This window comes from Xyrauchen texanus, chromosome 11 (genome assembly GCF_025860055.1).
Source record: "Xyrauchen texanus isolate HMW12.3.18 chromosome 11, RBS_HiC_50CHRs, whole genome shotgun sequence".
Lineage (NCBI taxonomy): Eukaryota > Metazoa > Chordata > Actinopteri > Cypriniformes > Catostomidae > Xyrauchen > Xyrauchen texanus.
In genome coordinates this window covers 16231558-16247325 of record NC_068286.1, presented here as the reverse complement: position 1 = coordinate 16247325, position 15768 = coordinate 16231558, and positions in this window count along the sequence as shown.

Genomic DNA, 15768 nt, shown 5'->3' with positions numbered 1-15768 from the left:
CTGAGGCTCTCAAGAGAGACCCCTAGTGTCACTTCACCGACACAACGTCGAGTGAGTGACAGAAGGGGAACAGACTTTGTGCAATAGAGCTTGTGGGTTTTGTTCATCCTTTGAGAATTATTTGGGTAAATATATCATTTTATACAATCTGTTAATAAATTCCAATAAATATGTGTTCAGAGGAGCTGTATGTTAATATCGAGCATTTGCCATTTTTTCTGATAAAGAATTCACTGTAAAAAAAAACAAACATAATTTAATGATAAAAGACTATAAAAATGCTACAGTAATAAAAACATTAATTTATTTAATGGATAGTTGCCTTAAAATATACAGTAAAACATTTTTATATATTTAAAAAGACAATAAATGTAGTTCTATGGTAAAATATGGTAAAAATATATATTTTTTTAATGTAAAAAGTATGATTTCTGTATAAAAAAAAAAGAACATAAAAATGTATATTATGTTTAACAAGAGAGTACATGTACTTTTTACTGTAAATCATTTCTAAAATTATGGTAAAAAACAATAATCGGGCATTCCCAGAAATCCCAGCGTGACCCAGTTCATTTAATTATATTTTATGGGAATAGCGGTTTCTTCTTATTTTGAATATAAGTTATGTACATTGGGGTGTTCTGTGTTATATTTGATATAGATTAGTTCATGTTTATAACATTATTTTAATTTTACTTGTTACCCTGATGGTGTTTAGTGTTTGTGTGAGTGACTGTCATGTTCTCTGTTGTCTTTTGTTTTTGTGCTGTTATTCTGAAGTTTAGTTTAGTTCCTGTTTCCTGTTTGGTTTTTGTAGTCCTTTGAAGTTTCATTTTATGATTGGTTTTCCCCTGATTAGTTTTCCTTCCCTGATTGTTTCCCCAGGTGTTCCTTATTCCCTTGTTTGTTCCTTTTAGTTTCCTTGTTTCCTTGTTAGTTCTTGCATGTTTTTGGATGCTCTGTGCCAGGTCTCCCTTGTTTTGCTTTCTTCTGAGTTTTTCTTTATGTTTTTTGAATAAACTGCTGCATATAGATCCTCATTCTCCGCCTGCTTCGTCACAGTGACACTGAGCACTGTCTCTACATGTTTATTATTCATTGCTTCAGGAAGGGCCTCTATTGATGATTATCATGTCATCGTGTGCACTTTTGTAATTACTATGGTAATTAACAATACATTATAAAGTGAAAAGCAGATGTTTACAGTTTCAGAAGGTTAATATATCAATATTATTATTTAATAAAATAACCGATGGTAATGCACTGTAAAATATACAGGCATCAAAATTACATCCCGTAAAGCCTGAAACGTGGTAACCGTACATTTTATGGTGAATTTATGGCAACCACAGCTGCCAGGTTTTACCGTAAATTTAACAGGATTTTTTTTACAGTGTTGATCTTTTAATGTTAGTCTTGCATGTTTGGTTTATTCTAAACTGAATTTTGCAATTAATAAATAAATACAAATCTAATAATAAGGAACTTGCATCATGGTACTATCAACCAGCATTGGGTTACATTACTTTTAAAAGTAACTTGTTACAATATTCTGTTACTCATTAAAAAAGTTAAATAAATTTTATTTTATAAAAATTTATAAATTTTTTATGGAAATTAAATCATTATATTTATAAGTTATATTTACGTTATTTTTGCATAACTTTTTTCTCACAGCCACACATCTGCTATGTATGGCAGGGCGGAGGGTGGGGCCGGGTCGTGATCCTACATACCTGGTCCAGTATTAGGCTAATCAAGCCTCCGAGAGCGATAAAGGTCGACTGCAGAGGATCGTGCGGGAGAGAGAGATCGTTTACGGACATGTCCGTCATGTGTGTGTTTGTCTTTTAAGTTTATCATTAAAACTATTATATTATCAAGCCGGTTCTCGCCTCCTCCTTTCCATTGACTACATTACACTGGTGCCGAAACCCGGGAAGAAGGAGGGATACACCATAGTAGAGTTCTCGCCACTACTGTCCACCACAATGGAGCAGCCATGGCCATCTGCCGGGGGACGAGGAGCCCAGCCGCCTGGAAAAGGATGACGGCCGCCAACCGCGAGGGGAGAAGGGGCTCCTAACCGACCGCCTGGAGCGGTCAGGGCCGCTGCCAGGGGCGCAGGAGTCGCCTACCAGCCGCTGAAACGTGGCGGGGTTTGAGTCCGCCGACCGCGAGCGGGGAGGGGCTAGCTGCCGACCGCCTGGAGCGGGAGAACGTTGTGGGGCGTTCCGTCCACCAGGGGCTGGAGGTCTGCCTCTGATCCGCCCGGAGAGGCACGGCTGTTGTCCGATAGAGGGTGGAGGAGTGGCCGAGGAACAAGCTGCGGCGTATCGGAGAACTGGCGAGTAAGAGTTTTTTTTTTCATCTCTCTCACTGCCACTCTGCGTTGGCCTTTTCCCTCTCTTTTACATTTTACAGTGGGTTTTTGGGGGGTACTACACTGTTACAGGAAGTACCCCCCCAGTTTAATTATTTCTGTTTCCCTACCCCTCCGAGAGGGCTAAAGGTCGAATGCAGAGGATCGTGCGGGAGAGAGAGATCGTTTACGGACATGTCCGTCATGTGTGTGTTTGTCTTTTAAGTTTATCATTAAAACTATTATTTATATTATCAAGCCAGTTCTCGCCTCCTCCTTTCCATTGACTACTTTACACTATGCTATGCATTTCTTACAATTAAGCCATGTATTGCATATAAGAGACATTACAGGTCATTCTAGCTACGGTACAACACTCATGTCAAAACAACATAGTAAACAGATATTTAGAAAGTAGGTCTTCACGATCATATTTATAATAAAGAATCAATAACATGAATATGCATGATTTGTTTTTCCATCAACATGGCAGCCAGTATGAATAATGAAGTATAACCACTGTCTTATCTAAAGCAGCAAAGTCCAACAAGTCCAACCTGCATGTCATTATGAGTTGTGCACATCGACAATGTCAGTCAATTTAAGAATTTTTTTTAAAAGTCAAGATAAAAATAAATACATATTTTTCACTTAAGTCATCTCAGTGCAAGCTTGTTTTGAGTTGATCCACGGTTGTACAGATGCCACAACTTCAAAGGCGCATGTTGATACAACTTGGAACCGTTTTAATGTTACTAAAATGTCATAAAAATTGTTTGTTTCATGAATCAAACTAAATAAAAAAAAATTAAGAATATTTTTGGAAATTAAGATATTTTCTCTGCATTCACAATCGATGTAGAAGGTTGCACTGATCCAGAGTCTTTTCTCATCCCATGCTCCCAGTTACTCCCAGGGAGCTGTAACCTGTAGCAGTTCAGCTGCATAAGTCAGTGAATTGAGCAAGTATTTCACCCTGTGTATCATGTCATGGCCAGTGGAAGACTAGTCTTATAATCCTTCTGCCTAAATGCCTTTACTGATATTTTAAATGTAGTTTGTATTAAATCAATCGCATTTCACTTAACCGAATGTTATGCTAAAACACGAAATGCGCAGGCGTGTTAGCGAGTTGATTGACAGGCAATGTCTGTATCTAAAAGGTGATTGGCTCTTTTACCTGCAAGGTACATCCATTGACTGTTGAGTGCTAGAGATTCTTGGTTGGGTTTTCCAATTTCTTCCATTCATTGAAAAAGAAGTGTCGCATCTCTGCTAAATAGTCTCTGGCCTCACATTCTATAGAAATACAATGCCCATCATGCACTATGTCTCCTCCCTGAAGTTTGCACACTTTTACTCCTGATTTCTTGCAATACAGGGACAGTAGAGGTGTACAAAAGCAAAGCGTTACTTTATTTAAAAAGTCATTCAATATTATGGTCTAAAATTAAAAATATTATGTTACTTTACTTGTTACTCAAAAAAGTAATTGTGGCAGGGCGGAGGGAGGGGCTGGGTCGTGATTCTACACACCCGGTCCCTTATCAGGCTAATCATGCCTCCGAGAGGGATAAAGGCCGACTGCGGAGGACTGTGAGGGAGAGAGAGATAGTTTACGGACATGTCCGTAAGGTTTGTTTGTGTGTTTGTGTCTTCTGTTTAAGTTTAATATTAAAATATTATTTATATTGACAAGCCGGTTCTCGCCTCCTCCTTTCCATTGAACAACGTTACAGTAATCTGATTACATAACAAGTTATTTTTATCACGTTATCCCCAACACTGCTATCAACTTTATCAACTCTCTCAACTTGAGAGTTTGAAGCACTGGTCACATGCATGGCAACGGCACACTGACAAACACTTTGCCACACCTTCTAACGAATAATATCAAGAACACCCGTGTTGTAAATGCGCTGAAATTAAATGCAAAGCTAAACCTGTGACCAGGGAGATGAAAACAGCCAGAAAAATCTAAGGGTGCTCCGATCGATCGACCGCCGATCGTTATCGGCCGATAATCGTTTTAAATAGTTTGATCGGTGGTCTCTTTAAAGGCCGATCAGAAGAGCCGTTCAAATGATGCAAAACTCGCAAGCCAATTTTTGTACGTGCGGCTAAAATGGCTTCACTATATTCAGCGTTCTGGCAGTTCTACCAGGTGTCTGAAAAAGACAATAAATTTGCAATTTGCAACGTGTGTGCAAAGGAAATCCCACGAGGTGGAAAGCACCAAAAACATTTCAACACCACCAACCTCATCAGACATTTGAAGGTGAGTCACTTAAAGGAATATGAGCAGTTTTCAAAGCTAGCTAGCACTAAGGCATAGAGAGAGCGGGACCACTTGGCAGCTCAGGCGCCACTCACTTAGAGACATTGCAACGACATCAACCCTACAGCAATGACAGCAAGAAACAAAAAGAAATATCAGCCAAAATAATGGAATTCATATGCCTTGATCACCAGCCGCTGTCTATTATAGAACACAAAGGTTTACGGCGACTCATGTCGTACTTGGATTCACGCTACTCTCTGCCAGGAGGTAAATATTTCACTGATGTATGCCTGCCGCAGTTATACCAAACAGTGTTTACCCATGTCGACAGCATTATGAAGGACAACATCACATCAATCAGTTTCACAAGTGACATTCGGAGTTCGAGTGTATGTCCCATGTCCATGTTGAGCCTAACTGCGCAGTTTATTAATCAAAACGTCAAACTACAAAAAGTTGTTCTTCATTCTCAAGAGTTGTCAGGGTCACACACCGCGGAGGCTCTTGCTGCCGCATTCAGCAACATGTTTCGAGCATGGGGAATCCCGAAGGAAAAAGTGCACATTATTCTAAGGGATAATGCCAAGAACATGGTAAAGGCCATGAGGGATGCGGATCTACCCAGTCTGCTGTGCATGGCTCATACACTCCAGCTTGCCGTGGCCGATGGAGTTTTGTCACAACGCAGCATCGCTGATATAATAGCCTCTGGAAGGCGCATCGTAGGTCATTTTAAGCACCTCCCAGCTGGCCTACTCTCGACTTCAAAGTATTCAGAAACAACTTGGCCAGCCTATCAAGAGGTCACAGCAAGATGTACCTACCAGGTGGAACAGTACTGTATATATGTTACAGAGTCTGCTGGAACAGAAACGTGCCCTGTGTGCTATTGGAGCCGACTATGACTTGCCTTCTAGGTTCACCGGTAGCCAATGGAAATTGGTGGAAAATATGATTTCTCTACTCGCCCCATTTGAAGAGCTCACGCAACAGATCAGCTCATCAACCGCATCAGCTGCAGATGTTATACTATCCATCAGAGCTTTAACTCACCTACTTGAGAAAACGGCAGAGACCGATCATGGTGTAAAAACTTCGAAAGCCACGTTGTTGGAAGCGGTCCAGAACAGATTCAGAGACATTGAATCAGAGCGCCTATATACCATCGTTACAGTGCTCGATCCAAGGTGAGAAAAATTCATTCACACATTCCTGTGTGTGTGTCGCTGTCAGAGCGAATTAAATAGCCGTCAAGAACAAAGGCATCAGAGTATTGAAAACATTAAATTCAGAATCGATATAAATTGAAAAATCTATATTTTTTTAAAACTCTAGTATGGCTCCCCAATTCATATTTGTTATGAATAGAGACAGAGGCAAACGGGAGGTGTGGATCCAAACGCGGAACTTTTATTGCGACAACTAAAACTAAAAATAATACAAAACACAGGAACAAAAGGAAACATCCACGATGGGAAAACAGAGACTAAACCTAACTAAAAATAACACAAAACACAGGAACAAAGGAAACATCCACGAAGGGAAAACAGAGACTAAATCTTGACAGAACATGGAAACATCTACGAAGGGCACAGGAACCTCGAACGAGTAAGTGAAAGTAGGGAACAGGGCAGGAAACAAGGAACTAACACATACAACGATCAACAAGGAGTGGAAAACACACAGGGTTTATATACACAGACACAGGAGGATCACAAACTACAAACAGGTGCAAACAATGACACAGTAATGGCAGTGATGAGACCTGGGAATTGTGAGAAGTGTAGTTTTTTCACAAGGACAGTGAGACTCGGGGCGAACAACAGGGAAAACGTGACATGGAATGTGAACGGTGAAACGGAAAACACGGGGTAGACAACAAGGAATGGTAACAATATTGCAAGACTATCTAGTTTGGCCTAAATGATTGATAAAAGGAGCTTTTGCTGAAATGAATACAGTGTTGTTGTGCTATTCTATTGTGTAGGCATTAGGCTGGTTGGCATTTCCTTTAAATACAGCTAAATGTTCTGTAAAAATAAGCATTTGGAATAGTTTATAATAAGACTACAGAATAAAAATGCAAATTTGGAGTACGCTATGGGGCCAAGACTATGACTAATCACAACAAGAGCCAAGCATAACCTACGAAATGCATTAAATAATAGAACATTTCTTATAATCTGTTTTCTTTTTTCTTATAATTTCTCTATGCTATTACATATTTCATTTCTAGAATGGAGCAACTGTAACACAATTTCCTATCAGGGATCAATACAGTATTTCTGATTCTGAATTTTTTAAAATAAATAAATTCATTAATGTTTTGTTTTTCTTGTTAATAAAAAGGTATAAAGACAGATATTTCCCTGACGCACTCAAGCCCCAGATACGTGGGCTGCTTTCTGATGTCCTGGCCACTGGACTGGAGCAGCAGAATGGTGAGGCGAGTCTGGCAGCGAGCGGATCCGAGCCCCCAGAGAAATTCCCACGAGCAGGCTCCTTGCATGCCACGTATGCAGAATTGTTGGATGAAGATGGGGAACATGGTGGCGGTGACATCAGCAGCTCAACAACATTGCAGATGAACCTCTACCTATCGGAGCCAGTTATTCCGCGGAGCGGACAGCAGCTTGTGTTTTGGCAGGACAATAAAAGCCGCACAAGCATACCTCTGTGCACCGTGCACAAGTGTAGATAGTGAGCGACTTTTTAGCACAGCAGGGAATATTGTAGATGAGAAGAGGAACAAGCTGTCTGCCAAAAATGCAGAGATGCTTATATTTATAAAGAAAAACCTGCCATTGACGCTTAAGTAACCTTTGGGAGATCTGAACCTACTAATCTCTATCCCCCCTCTCTCTTTCTGTTCCCCACTCACCATCTCTCTACTCCTCTCTAAAAGCCCACAAAATCTGCCTGAGCTTTCCAGAACAAAAAATGGCTTCTCCAGAGTTTATCATTGACTCATGATGCAAAAGCCGTCATGATAGTGTAGCTGCGGTTCTGTTAGTGTCAGCTGCATTTCTTGACATCCCAAGAGGATTTACAATGGGCCTGGCTTGTTAGGCCTGCCCTAAGAAGTGAGATAAAAGTTTTTTTTTTTTTTTCTTGCTGTGCACTTTATTGCCAGTGATCCTTTATCTCCTAAATGCAGAGATAAATTGAGGGCTGACTGACTTGAAACAATATTTTGGCTATAGCCTTTGTTGAAGTAAATGTATAAATACTCTGTTCTGTTTTTGTAATTTATTCCACAGGAAAGCTAGATTTGTTAAGCTCTAAGCTGTTCTCAATAAGCTGTTTAAATTGTGTCTCTAAGAGAGGGAGTGGATATGTTGCACATGTTTCTTGACAATAAATAAACAGTTGTCAGTTCATGATACTTTATCATCTCTTAATTTTAATACTTAATCTAAATTTTTGTTAAGAATAGTTAAATAAATGATAAATAGAAGGCTTCAAATAGCCCCCGTGATCGGTCATCTGTATCGGCCAATACTGATTCCAGCGATCGGTGATCGGCAATCGGCCCCAAAAACCCTGATCGGCGCACCATTAGAAAAATCCCTAAATTAACTCTTATCCTCTTGAAATTAAAAGTAATGAATGTTGACATTCTCTTCACTTGTTTGTAAGACATATATACCTTTAACATCTAAAAAAATGTGAAGTAGTGTTTCATGACCCTTTATAGACTGGTTCAAAATGACGATTTCAGCATGTGTTAAATGCATAAAATACTGTGACTAAAAGCAGGTGTTAAATGCATAAAATACTGTGAGTATTTAAGCATTTACTTGAATGTATAAAATGCTGTGAATTATACATATAAGGTGATGTATGATGAAACATATGGGTTAGCTAATGTTCGTTTTGTATTTTCTTATGACATTACCATATTTCATTTGTAGTATTGCGTTGAACCACATTTCATTTTTTGTTACTCAGTTGTTTTTGTAATTCATACAAGTACTTGCTTAAATTACTTTACATAGAAGAGATTAAAATAAGAATAAAAAAAATAAGAATAATTGAAACAGTTTAGAATATAAAATAAAATACAGTACAAACAGTCGGACACACAGTGGCACAGTGCTTATTCGGTAAATGCACAGCTAAACAGATGTGTTTTGAGTCTGGATTTGAATGTGACGACTGTAGGAGCACATCTGATCTCTCCTTGAAGGTGTTTCCAGCTGTGGCTGACATAATAGCTAAAAGCAGACTCTCCTTGCTTAGAGTGAACCCTTGGTATTTCTAGCTGATGTGATCCTAATGATCTGAGTGATCTGTTGGGTTTATATTCAGTGAGCATATTTGCAATATATTGAGGTCCTAGCCCATTGAGTGATTTATATACCATTAATAATACTTTAAAATCAATCCTAAATGTAACTGGGAGCCAGTGTAAAGACCTGAGGACTGGTGTGATATGTTCATATTTTCTGGTTCTGCTCAGAATCCTGGCAGCAGCATTCTGTATGAGCTGCAAACTGTCTTATGGTCTTTTTGGGAAGGCCAGTGAGGAGTCCATTACAATAATCCACCCTGCTGGTGATGAAAGCATGCACAAGTTTCTCTAGGTCTTGACTGGAAACAAAGCATCTAATTCTTGCAATATCTTTCAGATGATAGTATGCTGATTTAGTTATTGCTTTGACATGACTACTGAAACTAAGGTCTGACTCTAGAGACACACCAAGATTCCTGACTTGATTTTTAGTTGTTTGACCCCTAGCGTCAAGTTATGCATTCACCTTGAGAACTTCATCTTTGTTTCCAAACGCAATGACTTCAGTTTTGTCTTTGTTTAACTGAAGAAAGTTTGGCACATCCAACTGTTTACTTCATCAATGCATTGGCACAGGGAGTCAATGGGGCTGTAATCGTTAGGTGATAGGGCTAAGTAGATCTGTGTGTCGTCTGCATAGCTGTGGTAAGCAATTTTGTTCTTTCTCATTATTTGGCTCATTGGGAGCATATACAGGTTGAACAGGAGTGGCGCAAGAATTGAGCCTTGAGGGACTCCGCATGTCATGGATGTCCACTCAGACTTATGGTCTCCTATACTCACATAATAACCTCTCCCTTCTAAGTATGACCTGAACCATTTTAGGACCATCCCAGAAAGCCCCACCCAGTTTTCCAGCCTGTCAAGAAGTATGTTGTGATCGACAGTGTCAAACGCAGCACTGAGGTCGAGTAGTACCAGTACTGATAATTTGCCTGTATCAGTATTTAATCGAATATTGTTTATTATCTTTATGAGCGCTGTCTCTGTGCTATGATGCAATCGGAAACCAGATTGAAAATTGTCAAAGTATCCATTCAAGTTCAATAATTTGTTCAGCTGATTGAAGACAACTTTTTCAATGATCTTGCCTATGAAAGGAAGATTTGAGATCGGTCTATAGTTGCTTGATATGGTCTTATCCAGATTGCTCTTTTTCAAGAGGGGCTTGACAACTGCAGTTTTCAGGGAGTTTGGAAAACTCCCAGAGAGAAGTGAGGAGTTTATCACTTCTAGGAGATCTGCTTCTAAACAGTTGAAAACACTTTTGAATAAAGATTTGGGAAGTGCATCAAGGGTGCAGGTTGATGTTTTAAGGTGCTGTACGGTTTTTTCCAAAATGTTGCCATCAATTTCTTTGAAATCAGACATAGTAACTACTTTCTCAGGTTGTGGTTTGATTTGTCTGACCCCAGCACAACTCAAGGATGTGGTGATCATATTTCTGATATTATAGATTTTTTCAGAGAAGAAAGACGCAAACTCACTGCACTTGCTGTCTGAGAACATTTCACTGGGAATCTGGCTTGGGGGCTTTGTCAGTCTCTCTACAGTTGCAATTTTACTACAGTGTGTTGTTTAAGTTTCTGTTTATAATATTCGAGAAGAAAGTCTGTCTAGCTTTGCTTAGTTCCATATTAAAAGCATGGATGCTGTCTTTGTAGATGTTATAATGGACAACAAGTTTTGTCTTCCGCCACATGCGCTCTGCTTTTCTGCATTGTCTTTTCATATTTTGCACTGCTGTTGAGTTTCTCCAAGGTGCTTTTTGTCTGCGACTCTTCTTCCTGACTTTCACAGGAGCAATATCATCAATTACACTTTTAAATTTTGAGTTAAAGAGCAACATGCAGGTTGGACACCCCTATATAGCATAGTGTATGTTGATGATAAAACAACTAGATTTTCTGAACTGGAGTAATATATATTTAGCCATTAACGATATTTTGAGATAAATTGTGATAAAATAACTTCGCGTCTATAAAGCACTAACCGGAAGTGACGATGGCGAGGAGTCTGGTCAAGCTCAAGCTCAGGTTACAATGGATGCTGAATGAAGAAACCGAGTTCTCCGGTGTGGACGAACATGCCTATGATGGCCCACAGGCCTATAATTATGAGCCTCCTAGGCGAGATAGAAGCCAGGGGAGATCAGGGGAGGAACAATGGGCAGAGGAGAGAAGTAGAGTTGTGGTGTCAAGAAAACCAGTGGCGAATAGGGCAAGTGACTTGGTGAGTTAATGTAAGTTAGCACCGTGGCTAATGCTGGTTCATCTACTGTAGAGCTAGTACCTTGGTGTTATGCAATAAATCTGCTTTAGCAAACATACGTTCAACCTTGTTCTTCATTAAACATCCATTTAGATTGTATTAATTTAAGCCAGCAACGTTTTGTCTTCTCATATTCTACGCTGACAGTGATTATGCAGTCCATCCAAGCTGGTTAGCACTATCTACACATTGACCTAATGTTAGCTACATTAACTAATGACCATGCCATAACAACAAATAAATAATGACAATACCTAAGCTACAATAACAACAGTCTAATGGCGCTTTTCCACTGCATGGTACGGCTCAGCTCGCTTCGCTTTTTCTCTGATGGCTTTTTGTTGGCTAGGTGTTTGTGCGGACATTGTGAGTCTATGGCGTCGGACAGCATGTGTTGTCGAGAGGTGGATGCCTATTGGGGCGTAGTTGAGGGTTTAGTTCCGGCCACAGATATTACCTGCCTGACGCTCCATCCAGGCTTTGATGCGTGTTGCCTCAACCTGTTTTCGCTGCAGGTAGCATACCTCAACTTCAGGCAGGAGCATGGCCCTCTCCAAGTCAACAGACCAGAGTATGTTTAGACGAAGTTTTAACACCACTATTATATTATTATACACCTAATCTATTATAGTTGTCAGTTTTCTACACAAATAAACTTTGTGTCAAAAGAATGTGCATTATTGATGCTGAGGGTTTAGCAGATTTTCAAACTCAGATGTGCATACATACTTGAGGCTCTACAATTAACATTACCATTATGGAATAGAATAACAGAAAATGTTACATCAAATACTTCCATCACTTGAGTGTAGTGACTATAACAGGATTGTTAAATATTATGATTGCCCCCTTCATTGCTCTAGGCAATTCCGATACACAGCCTACAGGCAGGCGGTCCGATGGGCATATGGGTTTCTGGGCAGGGAGATCAGGAAGGCGATACCTGCTTGTGTTGTGGTCGCAATTAGGAGGCAGTTTCCAGAGGAAGGAGGAACATACAGAGGCTTCCAATGGCCCCATATGGGAGGCAATCAATAAATATGTATTTTTGTACAAAATAAACACAAAATCACACAAATTGTCTTGGTGTATAAAATGTATTTCTAATTTCATTGACAGTAATTAGGACTTAAAACGTGAATGACGTTCAAGATGGTGGCCGACTGCCTCATCCTTGGCGATTTTGTGATGCGTGGAAAGAGGGGCAGGTGCAGCTGAGGACAGGATGGCGCGGTCTTCTTTGAGGGCCTGTGGTGCCCTTATATATCCCTCTCTCAGGAAGAGCATCAGGGCCGATGCATATTCTTTATGAGGGAAACAAATATTGAGATCACATTCAGTTAACTAGTTGATTCATTGAGTCACCTAAAAAAATTCTCATTAGAAACTGATCATGAAACTGCTCACCGTATGATGGTTTCTCTTTTATGGGTCGGACGACCCAGCCACCCTTACGAAACCGGGGGTAACGGACTGCATAGCGCGCCTCACCATTGTTTGTTCGAGCCAAGTCTCTGTCTCCATTGTTATTGAAGTGGAGGGCTGCTAAGAGAAGTCTGTAGTAAAAATGGTACACTTAAGTATTAGTATGTATATGTGGCAGTTCTATGGTTTAACAGGGGGAGTGTAAACTGAAACACAGATTTACACCTCTAACATGCTCGACTACGCCACCCCAGAGGCAACATTACCAGGGAATCGCCTTTCGGAATGATTTAAAGCACACAAGTTCGGTTACGGCTGAGTCAGGATCAGAAACAGAGGCGTAGTACAAAAAATATAATTTTTTTAACAAATATTGAACAGCATGTACCAATAGTCAAGTAAAATTAGGGCTATCACACACACACACACACACACACACACTGCTACACCTGCTCCAGGGCTGGGAACCACTTGCCTATACTCAAGAAACCACGGCAACCACACGTGCACTCACACTGCACCCCAAATGTGAACCACCGCACGCGGAGGAGACCACCACCAAACAGAGAGGAAGGCTCGTCCACACACGCACACACGGATCTGGGTCCCCCGACCCCCTGGAGAGAGAGCAAAAGTACCAGTTAAACATACACACGTATTCTCCTAAAACTTGGTACTCAAAAGAAAAAAACATGCAATCATAATTCACAACGGAGTAAATGCACAAACTGGGTCAAAGATAAATTACTTAATGACTGATTTAAAATAATGGGTAAGCAATTAACCAGATCACAAAAAAACTCCAATAACCCACGAGAAAATAATAATAATAATAATAATAATAACACACAACCGTGTTGACAAAAGAAAATACAAAAAAAGAAAATACACATTCAAGGCCAACCAAACTCAGGATGTTAAATAGACAGATTCACAGAACTTGGCTAGCACAAATAATAAAGAAAATAGATGCACAAGAATGAATCAACCATTTAAATTGTACCAGATTTCATTCATGGATATCATAAAGAACCAAAAATAAAGAAATAAACCAATTAAAAGGAAACAATAAAACACAAAAGACTTTCCATCTTGACATTGGCTAGTGAATGGTCAAACCGTTTCGTGGATTTGTGGAGGAAGAGAGAGAGTTACGTTGCCGAATCTACGACACACCAGGCGGCCACCCCAGCAGACGTTTAAAAGTGTCCAGCTTCGGAACTCACACGTAATATCGGCAAACGCCACGCAACAGCACGCGAGCACTGATCACAGGCACTGCGCCGTCGATCTGACGATCTACAGCACCCTGCTGAGTGAAATTCAGCACGCTTCAAGCGTCGTCATGCGAGGATGCATCCATCAAATCCAAACAATAAGAACAGCAACAAAGAAAGCAGCACTAACGACAGAGAGCAGCAAACAGAAAGCCCACTGCAACGTCTCGCACTCGGTTTAAACTTGCGGTACACCGGTGATTCAACTCAGGACACTAAAACATCCTATTGCAACGCACGTCGCTATACTGTGTCACCGGAGTCCTCAGTCAGCTCCGATGGAGTTGGATGCTGATGCAAGAGGACTACTAGATCTTACCTCCCTTCCTACCGCTTGCGGCAAGTGATGCACATTAGAATGTCGTCCTGCCCCCGTTCGTCTTGTTCTACGCAGGGTTACCTCAGGCTGGTCATCTGGACCTCCTTGGGTAGGTCCAGGTACCGGTAAAGGACTCGTGCCACCATCACTGACCTCAACCTCTGCTAAATCAACTGTACCGGAAACGGGAACATCTACCAGCCTCAAAGGAGACCTACTCAAAGTAACCCCCTGATCTACTGTGGGAACTCCTGATACCACATAAACCAGGTCTCCTTCTATTGGTTCCTCCGCCTCGATTGCAACCGCAACTGGCGATTCAACCTGAACCTCAGGGAGATCAAGTGCCACCTCTCCCTGGGCTCTGGGTTTCAAAGATGAACGATGGACCAGTGTTGCCAACTATTTTCAATGGAAAGTAGCTAAAGCCTGCTCGAAAAGTAGCTAAATGTCGCCAGATGACGTCATGCGTCATTAGCATATTAATGACGTCATCGCGTCGTATTTGCATTCTGCCTAATTTGTCGGTACTGTAGCCTACTTCAGTTTATAATAACGGTTATCTCCCCTAAACCGTGCTCATACTGTTTTTATATAAGTATATAGCCGAATGTCCAGTAAAACGGTTCTCAATTACATATTTTTTATGTTTGTAATGTTCTAGCTGTGTGTATTTGTATTTATATTTGCTTGTGTATATATATCCGCCTTTTATATTTATATTATGTTCATATGTTTAATAAAGTTGAATTTATATTGTGTGTATATGCGTTTTTGTATGTGTATAAGAGTTTGAGGGGAAAAAACGGTCAAATTAAATGTTTTGAATTAAAACAATGGAGAAGGCAGCTGATATGTGATCACTGATTGGTTCCTGCTAACACAGCGTGCACATGCGCAGCTCATTCATGTCTATGTCCGCTGGCGTGCAGTCAACGGAATGTGCTGCTCCTCTCAGCCGCTCACTGAACAGAGCAGACGCAGCGGGGAAGTAAGACCTCACGCTTGCAGTACTGGCGATATTTGGAATTTGGAAAGTTGCTAAGGTTTGTCCAAAAAGTCGCTAGATTTGTCGCTAGTCGCTTTTTTGAAAAAATGTCGCTAAAGGGGTCTGAAAAGTCGCTAAAAATAGCGACAAAGTCGCTAAGTTGGCAACAATGTGATGGACGTGCCGTACCTTCTCCCGATCCTGCTCTGGAGCTATCGTATACACAGATCCACCCACCGGTGGGGCCTTAACAACCCGATATAAAGTGGAACTCCACAGATCATATATCTTATGACGACCCCGGACCCCGTGATCACGCAGGTAAACCAACTGACCTTCATACAACGGCAGTTCCTTGACCCGCCGATCATATTTAACCTTACACCGGTTTGCGGCCACCTGCGGCCTATCACGTGCACCCTCAAAAGCAACCCTTAAACGTGCCTGGTGCTCCTCAACCCACTGATGCACTCTACCTGCAACTGGCTCTTGTACTCTACCGAGCAAAAAGTCGATGGGCAACCTGGGCTCTTGCCCAAACATGAGAAAAT